The sequence below is a fragment of the Oncorhynchus gorbuscha genome, linkage group LG03, assembly GCF_021184085.1.
Source record: "Oncorhynchus gorbuscha isolate QuinsamMale2020 ecotype Even-year linkage group LG03, OgorEven_v1.0, whole genome shotgun sequence".
Lineage (NCBI taxonomy): Eukaryota > Metazoa > Chordata > Actinopteri > Salmoniformes > Salmonidae > Oncorhynchus > Oncorhynchus gorbuscha.
The window spans coordinates 48,236,758-48,253,177 of record NC_060175.1 but is presented as its reverse complement, the minus strand read 5'-3'; the positions used below and the strand labels follow the sequence as shown (position 1 = coordinate 48,253,177).

Genomic DNA, 16,420 nt, shown 5'->3' with positions numbered 1-16,420 from the left:
TTCATTTGTGTTTTCACTTTGTACATGTTGTGTTTCGGGACATTAAAGCGTGTTGTTTTTTCCCACATCTTTGCTCTCTGCGCCTGACTCCACACCTCTTCACTCATAATTGTGACAGAAGCCCGCACGACGATATGGAGTCAGCAGGAGCAGCGACCACTCTTCTTCCCACTATGGAGGAGAGAGTCCAACATCACACATCCATCCTCCATCGCCTAGGATCAGCGATGGAACGGATGATGGAGAGGATGGATCGTTGGGAGAGGAATGGTTTCCCTACTACTCCACCGACCCTCCCACCAGCAACTCTACCACCTGCCCCATCTGGATCCGGTTCCAGCGCTCTGCTCATGACGCCTCCGAGGAAATACGATGGAACAGCGACAGGGTGCCAGGGATTCCTGCTGCAATTAGACCTCTACCTGTCCACCGTTCGACCGGCCCCTTCAGAGGAGGAGAGAGTAGGGGTCCTCATCACCTGCCTGTCTGGTAGAGCTCTGGAGTGGGCTAATGCGGTCTGGAACGGGCCCGACTCGGCAAGAGACAACTACTCAGAGTTCATCCGCCGTTTCAGGGCCGTGTTCGATCACCCTCCAGAGGGTCGTGCGGCAGGTGAGAGATTGTTCCATCTGAGACAGGGGAAGAGGAGCGCGCAGGACTTCGCGCTGGAGTTCCGGACCTTGGCTGTGGGAGCAGGGTGGAACGACAGGGCCCTGATAGACCATTACAGGTGTAGCCTGAGAGAGGACGTCCGTAGGGAGCTGGCCTGTCGGGATACTACACTTGGCCTGGATGGACTGATAGACCTGTCGATCCGGTTGGACCATCTGCTAGCTGCTCGTGGACGTTCTGAAAGGGTCTTGTCAGTTCTACCTCCTGATCCTCCTGCCCCTATTCCGATGGAGTTAGGAAGTACCGCATCAAGGGAGATCGGAGGAGGAAGCTCCTCCTGTACCAGTTGTGGCCGGAGAGGGCACACGTCTGGTCGGTGCTGGAGGAATTCATCTGGGAATCATGAACGCAGGCAGAATACTCATCGGTCACCCCAGGTGAGTAAGCACCACACTCTCCCAGAGTTTCCTGTTGGTCACATGTTCCTATTAATTTGTTTCCTTAATTATTCTCCTTCTCTCCAGCATAAAGCACTGGTAGATTCAGGCGCAGCTGGAAACTTTATAGATCGCGGACTCGCTCAGAGGTTGAGGATTCCGTTAGTTAAAGTAAACCCCCCTTTTCCCGTGCACTCTTTAGATAGTCGACCATTAGGGTCAGGGCTGGTGAAGAAAGCCACAATTTCATTGGAGATGATTACGCAGGGGAATCACAAGGAGCGAATTAGTTTGTTCCTTATCGATTCACCTGCGTTTCCAGTTGTTCTGGTGATTCCCTGGTTGGCTATTCATAATCCTACGATTTCGTGGAAACAGGGAACTCTACAGGGGTGGTCTGATGAGTGTTCAGGCAGGTGTGTAGGGTGTTTCCATCGGTGCTACAACGGTGGAGAGTCCAGACCAGGTGTCATGTTTTGTCTTATATTGTCTTGTCATTATGCTTTCCCTTCTGTTCGTTTCCCCCTGCTGGTCTTTTTAGGTTCGTTCCCTTTTTTCTCTCTCCCTCCCTCTCTCTCTTCTCTCTATCGTTCCGTCCCTGCTCCCAGCTGTTCCTATTCCCCTACTCAATCATTTAGTCTTTCCACACCTGTTTCCTATCTTGCCCTCTGATTAGAGTCCCTATTTCTCCCCTTGTCTTCCGTTTCTGTCCTGTCGGATCCTTGTATATTGTTCGCCGTGCTGTGTCTTGTTTCCCTCAGATGCTGCGTGTGAGCAGGTGTCTGAGTCTGCTACGGTCGGTGCCTTCCCGAGGCAACCTACAGTTTATGGTCGAGTCTCCAGTCTGTCCTCGTCACTACGAGTGGAATTAGTTTTTTATGTTTTGTTTTCTGCTCTGATTTGTCTAGGAGTATTGCCTATTTCCTTTACTGGAATAAAGACTCTGTTTTCCCCAAGTCGCTTTTGGGTCCTCATTCACCTGCATAACAGAAGGATCCGACCAAGAATGGACCCAGCGACTATGGATTCTCTCTACTCTACTCTCGAGTTCCAGGGAGCGATGCTCGGCAGACACGAGCAGGAATTGTCAGCTGCTCGGCATGCCGTTGAGACCCTGGCCGCTCAGGTCTCCGACCTCTCAGGACAGTATCAGAGTCTTCGTCTCGTGCCACCAGCTACTTCCGGGTCTTCCGAGCCTCCGGAACCTAGGGTTAATAACCCACCATGTTATTCTGGGCAGCCCACTGAGTGCCGCTCCTTTCTCACCCAGTGTGATATAGTGTTCTCTCTCCAACCCAACACATACTCAAGAGAGAGAGCTCGGATTGCCTACGCCATATCACTCCTTACTGGTCGGGCTCGGCAGTGGGGCACAGCTATCTGGGAGGCAAGCGCTGAGTGCACTAACGATTATCTGAACTTTAAAGAGGAGATGATAAGGGTTTTTGATCGTTCAGTTTTTGGGAAAGAAGCTTCCTGGTCCCTGTCTTCCCTATGTCAAGGTAATCGATCCATAACGGATTACTCTATAGAGTTTCGCACTCTTGCTGCCTCCAGTAACTGGAACGAGCAGGCGTTGCTCGCTCGTTTTCTGGAGGGACTCCACGCTAAGGTTAAGGATGAGATTCTCTCTCGGGAGGTTCCATCCAGCGTGGATTCTTTGATTGAACTCGCTATTCGCATTGAACGACGGGTAGACCTTTGTCACCGAGCTCATAGAAGAGAGCTCGCGTTAACTGTGTCTCCCCTCTCTCCGACACTACCATCTTTCCCCACTGACTCTGGTGTTGAGCCCATGCAGCTGGGGGGTATTCGCATTTCGACTAAGGAGAGGGAACGGAGAATCACCAACCGCCTCTTGTCTCTATTGCGGTTCCGCTGGTCATTTTGTCATTTCATGTCCAGTTAAAGGCCAGAGCTCATCAGTAAGCGGAGGGCGACTGATAAGCGCTACTAGACGGTCCTCTCCGTCAAGTACCTGTACTACCTTACCGGTCCATCTACGCTGGACCGGATCGGCAGCTTCCTGCAGTGCATTAATAGACTCTGGGGCGGAGGGCTGTTTTATGGACGAAGCCTGGGCTCGGGAACATGACATTCCTCTCAGACAGTTAGGGGAGCCCACGGTCATGTTCGCCTTGGATGGTAGTCCTCTCCCCAGTATATTATGTGAAACACTACCTTTAACCCTCACTGTATCTGGTAACCATAGTGAGACCATTTCTTTTTTGATTTTTTGTTCACCTTTTACACCTGTTGTTTTGGGTCATCCCTGGCTAGTGTGTCATAATCCTTCTTTGATTGGTCTAGTAATTCTATCCTTTCCTGGAACGTTTCTTGTCATGTGAAGTGTTTAATGTCTGCTATTTCTCCTGTTTGTTCTGTCCCCTCTTCTCAGGAGGAACCTGGTGATTTGACAGGAGTGCCGGAGGAATATCATGGTCTGCGCACGGTCTTCAGTCGGTCCAGAACCAACTCCCTTCCTCCTCACCGGTCGTATGATTGTTGTTCTGATCTCTTCAAGAAGCGTTTTGCATCCGCTCCTATCCTTGTTGCACCTGACGTCACTAAACAGTTTATTGTTGAGGTTGACGCGTCGGGGGTGGGCGTGGGAGCCATTCTGTCCCAGCGCTCCGATACTGACGATGGGGTCCACCCTTGTGCGTATTTTTCTCATCGCCTGTCACCGTCGGAACGTAACTATGATTTGGCTAACCGCGAACTGCTCGCCATCCGTTTAGCCCTAGGCAAATGGCGACAGTGGTTGTAGGGGGCGACCGTTCCTTTTGTCGTTTGGACTGACCAAAGGAACCTTGAGTACATCCGTTCTGCCAAACGACTGAATGCGCGTCATGCTCGTTGGGCGTTGTTTTTCGCTCGTTTCGAGTTCGTTATTTCTTATTGCCCGGGTACTAAGAACACCAAGCCTCATGCTTTATCCCATCTCTTTAGTTCTTCTGTGGCTTCTACCGATCCCGAGGGGATCCTTCCTGTTGGGCGTGTTGTCGGGTTGACAGTCTGGGGAATTGAAAGACAGGTTAAGCAAGCACTCACGCACACTGCGTCGCCGCGCGCTTGTCCTAGTAACCTTCTTTTCGTTCCTGTTTCTACTCGTCTGGCTGTTCTTCAGTGGGCTCACTCTGCCAAGTTAGCTGGCCATCCCGGCGTTCGAGGTACTCTTGCTTCTATTCGCCAGCGCTTTTGGTGGCCTACTCAGGAGCGTGACACGCGCCGTTTCGTGGCTGCGTGTTCGGACTGCGCGCAGAATAAGTCTGGTAATTTTTTTTCTGCTTCTGCTCCTGGTCTTGCTGGGTCTCAGTCTGTTCCCTGCCACCGCATCTCTCCTGGTCTTGTTCCTGCCCTTGCTGTGTCTCAGTCTGTCCCTAGTTGTTACTCTCCTGGCCTGTTTGGTCCTGTTTGCTCTAAAGCTTTCAGTTCTCTACCCGTGTCTCACCCGTGTCTCTTTTTTTTAGAGTAGTACCCTAGTTTCCCTTTTTATCGTTTTCCGTTACGGTCCTGAGGAGAGGAGTTGGGTTCTTTCTCGGGACGTGCTGGACCGTTTGTGATCTATGATTTCCTCCGTTGCCGCCAGTGTTCCTCCTCGAGAGCGCCAGGAGGCGCTCGGTGAGTGGGGGGGTACTGTCATGTTTTGTCTTATATTGTCTTGTCATTATGCTTTCCCTTCTGTTCGTTTCCCCCTGCTGGTCTTTTTAGGTTCGTTCCCTTTTTTCTCTCTCCCTCCCTCTCTCTCTTCTCTCTATCGTTCCGTCCCTGCTCCCAGCTGTTCCTATTCCCCTACTCAATCATTTAGTCTTTCCACACCTGTTTCCTATCTTGCCCTCTGATTAGAGTCCCTATTTCTCCCCTTGTCTTCCGTTTCTGTCCTGTCGGATCCTTGTATATTGTTCGCCGTGCTGCGTGTGAGCAGGTGTCTGAGTCTGCTACGGTCGGTGCCTTCCCGAGGCAACCTACAGTTTATGGTCGAGTCTCCAGTCTGTCCTCGTCACTACGATTGGAATTAGTTTTTTATGTTTTGTTTTCTGCTCTGATTTGTCTAGGAGTATTGCCTATTTCCTTTACTGGAATAAAGACTCTGTTTTCGCCAAGTCGCTTTTGGGTCCTCATTCACCTGCATAACACCAGGTTTCCACCGTGCGCATTCCAGCTGAGTATGATGATTTGGCTATCGTTTTCAGTAAAAAGAAAGCGACCCAATTACCACCCCATAGGCAGGGGGATTGCGTGATAAATCTCCAGGTTAACGCTGCACTTCCCAGGAGTCATGTGTATCCTTTGCGGGAGCTGCGCGTCAGGAGGGGGGTACTGTCACGAATATTACCGAAGGTGACTCCCCTTCTTGTTCGGGTGGTGCTCGGCGGTCGTCGTCGCCGGTCTACTATCTATCGCCGATCCGTTGTTCTGTGTTCGTTTAGTTTTGTCTAATTGGTAGCACCTGTTTCTAGTTTGGTTGTTAGGATAGGGTATATATAGTCTGTTTAGCCCGCTTCTGTTTCGTGCGGGCTTGTTCGTCTGTTTTGTTGGTTGAGTGTATTTTGTTGTATTTTGGGTTACACGCTGTCCGGTTATATTTCTGTTCATTTGTGTTTTCACTTTGTACATGTTGTGTTTCGGGACATTAAAGCGTGTTGTTTTTTCCCACATCTTTGCTCTCTGCGCCTGACTCCACACCTCTTCACTCATAATTGTGACAGTCCCTAAATGTCTTTGCTTCGCGAAAGAAGCAGAGATGACAGAGAACTTTACCAATGTCAACTAGATTGAAGCATTCATTCTATCGATTTATGACATTATTCTGGTGAGCAAGGGTTTATTTAGTCTTCTCGCGCAACATATAATGACAGAAGAGAAGCTGCGTGTATTTAGTTATAGATAAGTTGGCTAACAAATAGCCTAGCAAAATAACAGAAATTAGAAGCAGAAACATATCTAAATCAGGCAAAAACAATCCTGCACCCCCTGTCAAAAAATCCTTCCACCGTCTCTGACTGTAGCCTAATGTTCTACATTAGCAGGTTAGGGTCGGGTGCGGGCCTCAGATTTTCACTTTATCACATATAGTCAGATGGTTGCGGATGGGTTATTAGCAATTGTGGGCAGGTGCAGGTGAACAAACAGCTGACCCATGCTCCACTATCATATAGATAATTCCTTTAAATATACAGCAGTAGCAATATAAGGATATAACATCTAAAGAAAAGACAGGAATGCCTACGGGGGAGGTGCAGCGGAAGGCACATATGTTCAGAGCCATATCCCTGTAAAACTTAGAGGATCTCCTGTCAAATGTTGTTGAAGTGTTGTGGTTGCAAGTTCACCTGCCTCATCTAAAGACTCTTCTTTTGGGGTGCTTCTGTAGACCACAATGCTTGATATGATTTGTGTGTGATGTTTTAAAGGAGAGGTCTATTTTCTGGGTGACCTGAACATTGGCTGGTTAGCTACTAGATGCCCTCTTCAGAGGAAGCTTCTAACTGTGACTAACGCCTGTAATATGACACAGGTTATCACTTAACCGACTTGTATTGATCATATCTTCACTAATCCTGCAGAGCTTTGCTCCAAAGCAAGTTCCCATTGGCTGTAGTGACCATATCATTGTGGCAATAACAAGGAAAGCCAAAGTGTCAAAGTTTGGGCTTAATGTAATTTATAAGCGATCACACAAAATGTTGAAGATGTAAGAAATGTATGCTGGTCTGATGTTGATGAGGAAGTGAATCAAGATGCAGCACTGTAAGCATATGTAAAAGGATTAATGCCACTTGTTGACAAGCATGCGCCTGTTAAGAAATTACATGTGAGACCTAATAGAACCCTCTGGATTGATGATGAATTACACAATTGTATGGTTCAAATAAATGATGTTAAAGAGGTGGCAAACAAGTCAGGCGGCTCAGATGATTGGTTGACATAATGTAGATTGTGAAATGTTTTGACTAAACAAAAATAAGAAGAAATAATATTACAAAACCAAGATACATGACATAAAACACAATGGGAAAAGACTTTGGAGTACCTTAAATGATATCATGGGCAGAAAACTCATTTCAATGACTATTTCACTAGTAAAGTGAAATAACTCAGAAGTGGAATGACTTTGAAAAGTGATCATCATATTTTTGTATAAAAAATATCAAAAAATGAAAGAGAAGATTTGCTATTTTGAATTTGGTCAAGTTATTGTGGGAGAAGTGGAAAAAGTATTGTTATCCATTAATAATGTTAAGCCACAAGGTATAGTCAACTTTGGTTGGAGACTATAGAGAATGGTAGCAGACCGTTATGCCTCCCCTTTTTGCCATACCTTTAACCAAAGCCTAAAGGAGTGTGTGTCCACAGCTGTGGGAGGAAGCTAAAGTAATTCCACTGCCTAAAAATAGTAAAGCAGCTGGCTCTAACAGCCACCCAATCAGTTTGCTGCCTACTCTTAGTAAACTAATGGGGAAAATTTGTGTGACCAAATACAATATTTCAGATAAGTTAACTACTGACTTTTAAAATGCATATATATATTTTTTTAAATTTAACTAGGCAGATCAGTTAAGTCAGTTAAGAACAAATTCTTATTTTCAATGATGACCTAGGAACAGTGGGTTAACTGCCTGTGTTGTACCAGGGTTCTATGAGGTCTCACATGTCATTTCTTCACAGGCGCAGGTTTGTCAACAAGTGGCATGAATCATTTTATATATGCTTCCAGTGCTGCATCTTGATTCACTTCCTCATCAACATCAGACAAGCATACATTTTTTACATCTTCAACATTTTGTGTGATCGCTTATAAATTACTTTAAGCCCAAACTTTGGCACTTTGGCTTTCCTTGTTATTTCCACAATGATATGGTCACTACAGCCAATGGGAACTTGCTTTGGAGAGTCACCCCCTTTGAAGAGGGGGATGACCGTGGCAGCTTTCAAATCTTTAGGTATCTCGGAAGACACGAAAGAGAGGTTGAGCAGACTGGTAATAGGGGTTACAACAATGGCGGCAGATAGTTTTAGAAAGAGAGGGTCCAGATTGTCTAGCCCAGCTGAATTGTATGGGTCCAGATTTGCTATCCGAATTTGGGTGAAGGAGAAGCTGTGGGCGCTCGGGCAAGTAGCTGAGGAGGTGCTCTTGTTCTCCATGGACTTGACAGTCTCCCAAAACCTTTTGGAGTTAGAGCTACAGGATGCAAATCTCTGTTTGAAAAAGCTAGCCTTTGCTAGCTGCCATCACATCGTTGGAGAGTTAATTATCCAGTAGAACCCAGAGAGTGTTCTTCAATGGAAGCTTCTCTAACATCAGATATGTACAGTGTGGTGTTCCTCAGGGCAGTTGCCTTGGGTCGTTACTCTTCTCAGTTTTACAAATGATTTGCCACTGGTCTTACACAAAGCTTGAATGACTAAGTATACGGATGATTCCACACTCTACATGTCAGCACCCGAAGCCAGTGAGCTCACTGAAATTCCAAATAAGAAGTTACAGTCAGTATCAGAATGGGTGATTAATAATAAAGTGGTCTTAAATACATCGAAAACTAAAAGCCTTATATTTGTTTCAAAATATTCTCTAAGACCTAAACCTCAACTGGAGTTGTGTACAAAGGGTGTGACCATTGAGCAAGTTGAGGAAGCTAAACTCCTAGGTATAATATTGGATGGTCAATTATCATGGGCAAGTCATATTGACAAAGTTATTGTGAAAATGGGGAGGGGTATGGCTGCTATAAAAAAGATGTTCTGCATTTTGATACAAAAACTAACTGTACGAGTTGTTAAGGCTCTTGTGTTGTACCATCTTGATTATTATCCGGTAATATGGTCAAGCGCAGCAAAGAAAGACCTAGTAAAGCTGCAGCTGGCTCAAATGAGAGAAGCACTTCTTGCTCTTAACTACACAAACATAACTAACTTCAACAACATGCCAGTCTTTTCTGGTTGAGGGTTGACGAGAAGTGAACTGCTTCTCTTCTCGTTTTTAGGAGATGTATTACTGCAATGAAAATTCCAGATTGTCTGCATAATCAAATAACATTCAGCTCAGTCATCCATACATACCCCACAAGACATGCCACCAGGGGTCTCTTCACAGTCCCTAAGTCCAAAACGAATTCACGGCACCGCACAGTATTCTACAGAGCCAGGATCGCATGGACCTCCCTTCCATCTCTAATAACTGAAGTAAACAGCTAAATTACCTTTAAAGAAGCGAAACAACATTTCATGGAATGGTGGGAACTGTGAGGGGACACACACAAACACATGCACACATAAACACACTTTAACACACACATTATTATTTTTGGTTGTATTGTTTGTATTATTTTTTTAAACGTTTTTTATTGTTTGTATATCATTCAATTTTAAATGTGTGTGATTGTCCTTGTCTATCAGTGTACCAGTGTTTGGTTACTTGTCATGTTTTGTGTTTTTTTGTGGACCAGGAAGAATAGCTGCTCACTCTGCAAAAGCTAATGGGAATCCAAATGAATATATATTGTAGCTCAGAAACACTCAAGAAGTCATGAAAAAACAAAAGTTGGTTAAAAAAATGCTATAAAAATAAAACCAAATCTTTACAAATGTACAAGAGCTCTCTGCCTTGTCTTCCTCGTGGCACAATGGCAACCATGAAACTCGCAATGAGACAAAACTCAAGGAACAATATTATTAAAATATTTCTGTGAAATAATCTCTCCTGTTTTATAGTTGATGAGGTTGAAGCACTTCTGACACCATGTTATGATCTTAGTCAGATATGACTGTACTGCGCAGCAGAGCATAAACAAATGGCTCACCATGAAAGTCAGTGATCGATTTAGTGATACTCGAGCCCTGCCCATACACTAGTTATTTATGAAAAATATGCCCTACCCTGCCCTAACCCGATGTATAATGTCAGGGCCCGCTCGGGTCGTGCATTAGAGCTTTAGGAGGAATCCACACTTTCTCCTGTTCTCCCTGGTGATTGATGCTTCGGTTTACAAAACATAAGGAACACCTTCCTAATATTGAGCTGCACCCCCTTTTGCCCTCAGAACAGCCTAAATTCGTCATGGCAGGAACTCTTCAAGGTGTTGAAAGCATTCCACTTGGATGCTGGCCTGTGTTGACTCCATTGCTTCCCACAGTTGTGTCAAGTTGGCTAGATGTCCTTTGGTTGTTGGTCCATTCTTGATACACACAGGAAACTGTGGAGCGTGAAAAACCCAGCAGCGTTGCAGTTCTTGACACACTCAAACCGATGCGCCTGGCACCTACTGCTATATTCTTTTGTCACCTGAATAGCACATATACACAATCCATGTCTCAATTGTCTCAAGGTTTCAACACTTTTTTTACCTGTCTCCTCCCCTTCATCTACACAGATTGAAGTGGATTTAACAAGTGACATCAATAATGGATCATAGCTTTCACCTGGATTAACCAGGTCAGTCTGTCATGGAAAGCGCAGGTATTCCTAATGTTTTGTATACCAAGTGTGTTTTTCTCAACAGGTTATTTAAATGTATCCACAGCATCACAGATTACATATGGAAACCCTCCTCTCCCTCTCCTCGCATTAGGCGTACTTTCCCCCTCCTTCCCTCCCTCTCCCCTTCCTCCCATCCCATTCCCCCTCCTCCCACCCATCCAATCAATAACTTAGTCCTATATTTTATATTTCTCATGGAAATCAGAAGGGGAGATAGATTGTAGGCCCCTCACAATGCATTAAATTGCAATGCACACAATAAATAATCTGTCAGTTTGTCACGCAACACTATTGCCTTGCTGCTAAAATTAAATCATGCTGCATGAAAACATACAATCACATTTGATATGATGAAATCTGATGACCGTCCTTGATTCATCCTTTAGAAAGCTTACAGCACATAAGAACCTTTACATTGTTGGTAAATGGTCGACTTCTTCACAAATCCTGATGAACATGGTCTTATAAGGGCACAAGGCGAGACCCAGATGCAGACACAGGAGGCAGATGGTTAGAGTCCAAGATGTTTATTAACAATCCAAAAGGGGTAGGCAAGAGAATGGTCGTGGACAGGCAAAAGGTCAAAACCAGTTCAGAGTTCTAGAGTTACAGAATGGCAGGCAGGCTCGAGGTCAGGGCAGGCAGAATGGTCAGGTAGGTGGGAATGGAGTCCAGAAAAACAGGCAAAGGTCAAAACCGGGAGGACTAGTAGAATAGAATAGAAAAGCAGGAGCACTGGAAAACAGTGGTTGACTTGAAATTACAAGATGAACTGGCAGAGAGAGACAGGAAACACAGGGATAAATACACCAGGGAAAATAAGTGTCTCCAAGAAGCTATTTTCTGATTGTCTTATCAGTTTGATACGATTCATTACAACACATAGTGTAATAAAATTATCATATCTCTTGCAGAGTGTATTCCAGACCAAAGAGAAGCTCCTAGTATAAATCACATCCCAGTGATCCAGTAAACAGTGAACATAGAAGAGGCTGGATTAGGACGAGCCCCTCGAGACAGAAATGTTTTTCCTGAGCAGAGATGACATGCCAACCCATGAGCCCATGACACCACTTTACGATATGATTTATTCATAGTGTTTTCTCATGCACTTCAGCTGTGTCATCATGGCACTGACATCTGACTGTGTTGGGTCACTCCACCAACTCGGTGCCTTTTGAGAAGCGTAACTTGGTAAAAACAAAATGTTTGATTTCACCTACTTTTTACTCTTTTACTCTTTTACTTTTTATTCTTTCATAATGAGCATTCTGTCATGAAAAGCTTTACAATGATGGTGAAACTCAACACAGGGTTGGCGAGGGGTATGTCAAAATGCTGAATAAAAAAAATGGATTTATTGAATTCTCCATGTGGTCTATATTAAATGAAAGGTCACAATTTGTGGTCATACCCACATCCTTAAAAACACAGGTGCTGGAATATAACAGGCTTTTAAAATTGGTGCACAATTTCTACTTTATTTCTGCCTATTACTTCCTGATCTCATCCTTACTACATCCTATTACCAGTTTATCATCTATGTTCCTTGTTTAGGCTTTATGATGACTGATAGGTGAGAGATTGAGGTTTGCTATTGCAAAGATCCATTTTAAATACTGAAAGCTTTTGCCTGCAATTATCTCAGCTTTCAGGGAAGATCTATAATGTAATTATTGGATTGTGTTGAAAACAACTAACATTGCTTTACTACAATGGATGAATCAGAGAAGTAGTAGATACACTGTGGAAGGTGAGGTCATAAAGTCAGGTCAGTCTAACCCTGCAGGTTTAATGTCCCAATGGGTGCTCTTCTCTCATCTACCATGATGGCTGATTCAGGAAAAAAAAGTCTAACTAGTGGAAAATGGAAACAAAAATAGCTCACATCTGGGGAGTTAACATTACTCCACCTGACACGGTGGATAGCGAGCTGTTTATTAAGGAGCTAATGAAGTATTCATAGGAGGAAATTGATTCTGCAGCATGTGGACGACTATTAGTCTGGAGTGGAGGATCAGTTTAGAGAGATTTTGTGTTATTACAATAAAAGTACAATATGTGACGTACTGTACGTGGCGCAACAAAGTGGATAGAGAAAAATAAATACATTTGAAAACTGTGCAGCAAAAGGCTGGAAAGAGTCCAGCCTTGGAGTCCATCCACAAAGAGCCATAGCTGTATGCAGTAACCTTGGGAAACTTGTCTTGCCTTTTTGGGCTTCAGTGGGCTTCAAGCTGAGAGCCATGTAAGCCCATTTGGATGAGGTTGTTGGGCCAGCGAATAAATAAGAATGAATGATCTTTCCTCTGATACTCCTAACAGACATCTACGTTGTGTCCTGCTGGGCTATTGTCCTTGGCTCGCGGTCTCAGTTACAAATGAATTTGTTATTTTTGCCCAGTGTGCGCCTCGCTGATAAGAATGCCCCGTGTCAGCTGTGTTTGTGATGAGGGAGGACTTTGCGCAAATGAGACTGACCCCTCTCTATCTCTGAAAGCACTCCTCTTTTCATTCCCTCTGTTTATTTGGTTCAAGGCTGAGCTGAGCCCCTCTCCCAGTCCTCCCCCAGCCCTCCACTCCTCCCACCCCCTTCAAAAAGAGAAATCCGTGGCTGAATGCTGGTGTCTATCCATCAGCAGGCCCTAGCACTGAGACAACGCTTGATCACCATGACTACCCAGGGAGAGAGTGAGCCATCACAAAGGACGTGCATGGAGGTGCTCTGAATGTGGAGACTCAACCACAAAGGCTTGAGTGACACTGGGATGAGTACAGTGTTGCAAAACCCCTCAGTATAGCTTTTCAGCAACTTGTAAAATGCAAATAGCCTCTTGGCACATGGCACATGGACTTAGACCACTACTGGTCAATTACCATACTACACTGGCCTGACTCATGGCCCTGCATACAAATCACACTATATCAGCCCCTCGCCTTTACTGAAAATGCTACAGTATTCTGAACACACATAGCAATGTGGACCAGTGTCAAGAGTACCATTTGGTAGATATTCACCCGTGTGTATGGCCGACTTATGCTAATAACCACACCATATATTAATAGTACACCATTTTCCATGACGGCAAGGCATTGATTTAGCCGAACGTCTAAGGGTCATTAGGACGCAAGTGATGATACATACCGCTCATCATCTTGTCATGTTTCATGTATTCTCGCCTTATTTATTTGTCCTCTCACATCACAAGCTCCCATTATGTCCATAAATAGTTCATTGGGCATTTATGGACAACCACAATTTCTTTCAAGCAATTGCCTCTGTGCCCCAAGGTATTGATATAATTCATTCATGAGCGCCCAACCTCTCCGCACATGCATGATCCTCAATATGGTAGAAAGAAAACAATGGAATAGACAGACAGAACTAATGAAAAAAGAGAAAGGGAGGTCCTCACCCATGTCCCATCCACCTCTTGTCTGGAGTCGTGTGCCAACAGAAGGAAGTAGAAATGTTGTCTGGAGCGGGGTGGCCATGTGTCAACCTCAGTGTCATGAACAGTTTCTAGAATGACAATGTGAGAGGTGTTAGGAATCTGAGAAGTGGAAGATTACATTGACTTTTAGCAAGAAGGAAACATTTTTATTCAACACTGGTGTACCACATTAGATTGTCTAGTTTGAGGAACAGATGCCTCGTAAGTCCTGAACTGGCAGCTTCATTAAATAGTACTCGCAAAACACCAGTCTCAACGTCAACAGTGAAGAGGTGACTCCGGGATGCTGGCCTTCTAGGCAGAGTTGCAAAGAAAAAGCCATATCTCAGGCTGGCCAATAAAAATAAAATATTAAGATGGGCAAAAGAACACAGACACTGGATAGAGGAACTCTGCCTAGAAGGCCAGCATCGGCTCTTCACTGTTGACGTTGAGACTGGTGTTTTGCAGGTACTATTTAATGAAGCTGCCAGTTGAGGACTTGTGAGGCATCTGTTTCTCAAACTAGACACTCTAATGTACTTGTCCTCTTGCTCAGTTGTGCACCAGGGCCTCCCGCTCTTCTTTCTATTCTGGTTAGGGCCAGTTTACGCTGTTCTGTGAAGGGAGTAGTACACAGCGTTGTACGACATCTTCAGTTTCTTGGCAATTTCTTGCATGGAATAGCCTTAATTTCTCAGAACAAGAATAGACTGACGAGTTTCAGAAGAAAGTCTTTGTTTCTGGACATTTTGAGCTTGTAATCGAACCCACAAATGCTGATGCTCCAGATACTCAACTAGTCTAAAGAAAGCCAGTTTTATTGCTTCTTTAATCAAACCAACAGCTTTCAGCTGTGCCAACATAATTGCAAAAGGGTTTTATAATGATCAATTTGCCTTTTACAATGATCAACTTGGATTAGCTAACACAACGTGCCATTGGAACACAGGAGTGACGGTTGCTGATAATGGGCCTCTGTACGCCTATGTAGATATTCTATTAAAAAATCAGCCATTTCCAGCTGCAATAGTCATTTACAACATTAACAATATCTGCACTGTATTTCTGATCAATTTTATGTTATTTTAATGGACGAAAAATGTGCATTTATTTCAAAAACATGGACATTTCTAAGTGACCCCAAACTTTTGAACAGGAGTGTATATTTCTGCGTTTATTAAGGCATTCTGGCAATTAAGCCCTTTTTCTACTTACACAGATATAGATGAACTAATGGAAGGAAGTTGCTAACTAGCGCAAAGGCTCACTAGCATTACCGCAATGAATAGAAGTCTATGGGAACAGCTAGCATGCTAACTTTGCCACCGCTGCTGAAAATAAATTCTAGGGGAAACACTGACACTACAGTCAATTATATTGTACTCTAGTCTAGTGTGCTCTACTCTACTGTACTATACTAAACTCTACTGTACATTACTGTACTGTATTGTACTGACCTATATTCTACTCTATTTTTCTTTACTGTAATGTAATTTAATGTACTGCACGGTGCTCTACTGCACTGTACTGCACTGTACTGTGCTGTACAAACTTGTGAAACAGACTTTAAGATTGGTTCATACTTGAATTGACCAAATTTAAACTACTTTTCAACGTCCATGGTCGTCCGGTGTCGGTCGGTGCTAAGTGGGTGAGAGGGCTGGTTACAGTAAATGAAAAGAGAGAGGGCTCATAAGTAGGTGTCAGTAAGAGCCGGGGGAGGTGACATTAACTGACTTATAAATGTATGACATATACCCATTGATTCTTTAAGATTATAACTTATAAATGCCTCATGAGCTTCGTTCAACTGACATATCCCATCAGAACCCCCAAAACAATCTTGTGTTACTACAATGTTTGCAAACAATGTAAATGTAAACAAACACTGTATTGCCTCAACACGTTTAAAACTATCATTTTGATATCATGGATGGTCCGTCTATAGCTATGTATAGGCATTTTGTCACGCCTGTTCCCGCTCCCCCTCTCTGGCGCTCGAGAGCGCCAAACTTCCATTAATTACGCACACCTGTCACCATCATTACGCGTAGCTGTGCAATATTGGACTCACCTGAACTCCATTACTTTGTTGATTGCCCTTCTATATATGTCTGTTCCTCAGTTGGTTCCCCGTGTCAGCACTAATGTTGTTATGTTTTCTCTTCAGAACGCTGTCCTCTTCCATGTCCGTCGTTAATTAAATGTTCACTCCCTGTACTTGTTTCTCGTCTACCAGCGTCGATCCTTACACATTTGAGAGTGGTTACATTTCTAGGGCACTATAAAATCTGTTAAACTTTTGGCCTTATCCCGTTTAGTTATTTTCTAAATTCCGTTTTCTCCTTTTAGTTTTTCCAGATTTTCTTTTTCCCTGCTTCTTCAGGTTTTCACTCTCAAAATACACTTTTCAATAGAAAAACGAACTAAATTGGATGTTTTAAGTCCACAAC

The 16,420-nt window shown here is 44.1% G+C and overlaps 1 protein-coding gene across 1 annotated transcript in view; it reads right to left on the bottom strand.

Moving 5' to 3' along the window:
* LOC124031465 (extracellular sulfatase Sulf-2-like) overlaps positions 1-16,420 on the bottom strand; it is a 100,257-nt gene that overhangs the window by 72,369 nt on the left and 11,468 nt on the right. The window contains exon 2 of the mRNA XM_046342717.1: positions 13,947-14,053. The gene's annotated coding sequence lies outside the window, so the exon portion shown is untranslated. The remainder of the gene's footprint in view (positions 1-13,946; positions 14,054-16,420) is intronic.